This window comes from Mesitornis unicolor, unplaced genomic scaffold (genome assembly GCF_000695765.1).
Source record: "Mesitornis unicolor isolate BGI_N332 unplaced genomic scaffold, ASM69576v1 scaffold5396, whole genome shotgun sequence".
NCBI lineage: Eukaryota > Metazoa > Chordata > Aves > Mesitornithiformes > Mesitornithidae > Mesitornis > Mesitornis unicolor.
This window is the reverse complement of record NW_010192871.1, coordinates 67,071-71,351: the sequence shown is the minus strand read 5'-3', so window position 1 is coordinate 71,351 and position 4,281 is coordinate 67,071. Positions and strand designations below refer to the sequence as shown.

Sequence of the window (4,281 nt, the reverse complement as noted above, 5' to 3'; positions counted from 1 at the left end):
CATCTGTCTGGAATACTAGCAGCGGGTAGTATTCCAGTAGTTCAGATGCTGCGTTTTCTAGAACACCATTAATCCAGTGCCAGAAAACGGGGGGGGGGGGGGAATCCACCTGGAATTTAATAAGTCTAAAACATCTTTGTTGTTCCACTGCTGAGCAAACTGAAAGGAATGTATTTACATGGGTTCACTGGAGCTTGTTACGGCTGACTTATTATTTCAGTAAAGTAGAATGGAGAGAGCGGATTGGAAAGAAGTATGCTCTTATAGTGAAATTATTACACCTTTAGCAGAAGTAAGGAATGTTTTATTTACCTTACTGAGGTCTGTATTCTCCCCAAGCCTTCTGCACAGTAATGTCCAGAGACTTCTGTGCTCCATTACGTATCATCAGCCAGTTAAGATGTGTTATAAGAATACACATTTGCAATTTCTGAGATGGGAGTAGTTTAATTAGGTTCTTAGCTGTGTAACTGTAGTTCAGTGACCATGGTTCAGTGTTAATGTTAATTTCTGTAATTGGAAAGAAAGGTCAACTAAATAGGGGAGGATTTTGTCAGCATTACAGAAAAGCCTTTATGCTGTGCTTTTACGATACTGTAGGAATTGTCCTTGGTGCCATGTTGTGTGTGCATCTTGGGTATCTTTGAAGCCCTGAAGTAACTTACCGTAGATTATATTAATTTGAAATTCTGTATTTTATTTTTATGCAGGGAATGTGATCCTGCTCCTTCATCTAGCCATTTGCACCACCCGTATGTATATTTTTTTTAATCTCCGGGTGTAACCCTCTTAAGTACTTAAGGCATAGCTCCAGCAGAACAGCGGTAAGCTGCTCTTCTGTTAACTTTGCATTCTTTCTTTTTTTCTGTCTCTATTAGTTACATACTCAGGGAACTTCACTTTCCATAGTCTGAAGACCTTGGGACTTGTGTTTTCTAGTCTGACTTACTACTGGTTTTAAAGGTGCAAATAAATATTGAACTTTGTTGGATTTGTAAAAAACAGTAACTTCAGATTCCTATTTATATAGGTCTGTCAGCTGCAGTGTTGCTGCTGAAAGGGAAATCGTGTGCTTTCCCAGATGTTAAGAATAGATGGGAAGGCAACACAGGGATCCAGAGAAAGGAGCGATGAGGGAGTGCTGTTTCATAGCTCTGGTTTTGTGATCTCAGTCAGGTTTTATGTGCCTATTCCATTTGTGGTATTGAGGCAGGTAACCTGTTCCCTAAGCTATCGCTGATTTGTGTGCCATGTTTGTATGTAGAAGGAATATGGAATATCTGGGATAGCATAGTCACCATGGCCAAAATACAAGCTTCTGTAACTATCTCTTATTACAAACTTGCCATCACCTGTAAACTAGATTTTATTTTTTTTTTAAATCTGAACAGATACAGGATAAGCCTTTTATTATTTAAAATGAGGTAGGAGAACAAGCAAGGCCACACAGAAAGGTGTTAACATCATTCATTGACAACAGTAAAAGTGAGACTTGTTAACAAGTTGAGCGTAAACAGATTTGGTTAAGTAATGATGGCAGAAGGGTTCCTAATTTAACAGGTAAGGTGAAGATAATATGCAGTAAATAGAGAAGGTAAGATATTTTTCAATTTGGGAAAGTTACTATCAAAGTGCTGAAAAGGTGCTGGTGTTCTTACATTTCTATGCTTCTACTCATTTCCACAGTGCAAACTTATCTGCTTCCTATACTTGATCTAATTTGGATGGAGTTCTTATGGAAAGAAAGTATTTTACTTTTCTTATATAGCAACAGTTTCAGAGTAGAAATTCTTCCTTTGTTCAGTTAACGCTTAACATACTGGAATGTGGATGTTTAGATATTCCTGTAATTGAACAACTTTAAGGATTTATTCTTGTCTCATCCCACGCAGTGGGTTACAAGGAGGGGGTGAATCTTTTTAATTCCCTGAAAGCTTGTGTACCTGCTCGGCAGGGCCACAGGGTGGGTTGAGCCACAACAGTGACTGAGAGGAACGATTTTACAGACGACTTTATTAGAGAAAAAAGGATGTCTCCATTTCTTCAGCTCTTATCTGAACTAGCTCCTGATCTATTTGATGGGTTCCTTTTAAACAACATCGTCAGAAGACTTTGTAATTCAGGGCTGAGGAACTGAGGCATTCCAAGTTTTGCTTTCAGTATCATAGCCATGGTTTCATTTCAATCTTTACCTTGAACTGGCAGTGTACCAGTGAGCATGTCAAACATGAGAACACCAAAGGACCAGCCGTCAGCACTCCGGTTGTGCCCTCACCTGTTTACTGCTCCAGGTGCCATGTAAGTACCACAGAAAGAATAAACCTCCTTCTCTTGATCTGCCAATCCTTTGCTGAGTCCAAAGTCTGTTAACTTGATACGTCCTGCTTCATCAAGCAAAATGTTTTCTATCTTCAGGTCCCTGTACACGATTCACAAGCTGTGAAGGGGATACAAAGCAAGGGCCAGTTCTGCCAGGTAGAATTTCACATCTCCCTTTGTAAACATAACCTCTTTGCATAATCATGTGAATACATCTTCTCCCCTGATTCCCAATATTAAATATAGCTTTCCTTTGGTCTGAAAGGCATGGTGCTGTTTGACAATAAATGGATTGTTCTACTCATCTCTCTCTCTCTCCATCTTTGTAAAAGCTGTCCTGAACTTTTAAAGCAGCTTTTTTCAATGCTTCCATTGTATAAAGTTGCCCAGCATCAGGACCAATTAATTTCCATCTGAGGAAGATCTTTCCAAACGATCACTGTCCAAGAACGTTAAGTAGTTTAAACTGTGCTGGATCTGCTTTCTCACATACTTCTTTCACATGGTGTGTAATAGGAACACTCGCTTCCTTCATCATGCTGAAATTCGGTTCTAGTAAGCGAATGGAGTTGAGGATCGATTCTCTCCTCGCATTTCAGCTCTGTCTGCTCCCAGGGTAGTGGCCAGCCCCTTCCCTGTTAACCGTCTGGCACTGCCCAGACAAGCCAGAACACCCACACTCATTTCCAAAATCCTCTTTCTGCACCTCAGCTAATTCCAACCACAACACTCACTCCCTAATGAAAGCATTATGCAACTGACTTTGCAAACTCTTCACAGCTACCTCTGCTTGTATCTGCTTTTTCTGCTCAGCCTCTAATTCTGCTTGTAAGTTCTTAACCAGCTCTTGTAATGATTCGTTCAGCTCTTGCTCAGCCTGTTTTACCATACACTTATCCTTTTGCACTGCCATTAGTGCTGCTCCTAAAACACCACAAACCACAGGCTTTCCTTTTCCAGGCTTCAACCTGTTCTTTGCCAAATCCTTTACTCACTCTGTGACAGTGAATGGAGATTGCCAGTTCTCCTCTGCACAGGGTCTCCCTCTGGGAGTCGGGCAAGCTTTTTATGTTTTTCACAGTTCTAGCAGGGGGGAGCAGCCCCGATGAGGCTGAACTCGGGAAGCCAGGATCATCTGCTGGAGGATTCCAACTCAGCCAATTCTATGTCCTCCCTTCTTGACTTAGTCGATACCCCCTCAACATTCCTCTTGCTGACTGAATTGGGGAATCCCACTTCTGACACCAAACTAAATGTCTTGTCTCATGCAGTGGGTGACGAGGGGGTGAATCTTTTGTATTCCCCAAAAGCTTGTGTACCTGCTTGGCAGGACCATGAGGCAGGTCGAGTCACCACAATGGCTCAGAGGAGCAATTTCACAGACAACTTTATTAACTGACAACTGAACAAGGCTATTATAAAGACAGTTTCTTTGATTATCTTTTCCTATAGCCTAATTTCAAAATTTCTGAAACATGCAGGGTGCATGTACGTTTTAATTCCTATGAGGAATGTGCTTTCAGAGTAAATCGCCTGGTTATTACTATTTATTGTTTGGTTCACTTCATCAAGCTGTCTCTTCAAATGCAAGTAGTCTGTGGATGCAAAGTCCTCAGCACCACTGATTTGTTCTGTGAGACCTTCTGCTGGATGAGTTGCACGCTCTGCAGAGAACTTTTGCAAATGGCATTGTATTTGCAACATGCATTGTATTTAGTCATGGTATTGGATGAGCAAGGAGCTTAAATTATATGGAGATTTTAAATTGCTGAAAAACTGTACTGAAAAATGCTTGGAAGCAGTCCCTTGCTAACCAGTTTAGTGGTAAGAATTCCTTCAGTTTCAGGGAGTGATTTTTTCAGTGTGCTGCTAATAAAAAAAGTCCAGTTAGAATAAAAACCAGCCAATTAAAATCTGAATATTCCTGGCGGATTCAGAAACTGCTGGTAGTTGCTTCTCACT

At 40.8% G+C, this 4,281-nt stretch overlaps 1 pseudogene; it reads right to left on the bottom strand.

Annotated features, from left to right (window-relative positions):
* Positions 1–1,879: 1,879 nt before the first annotated feature.
* Positions 1,880–2,857, bottom strand: LOC104542816 (annotated as a pseudogene).
* Between the last annotated feature and the right edge of the window lie 1,424 nt (positions 2,858–4,281).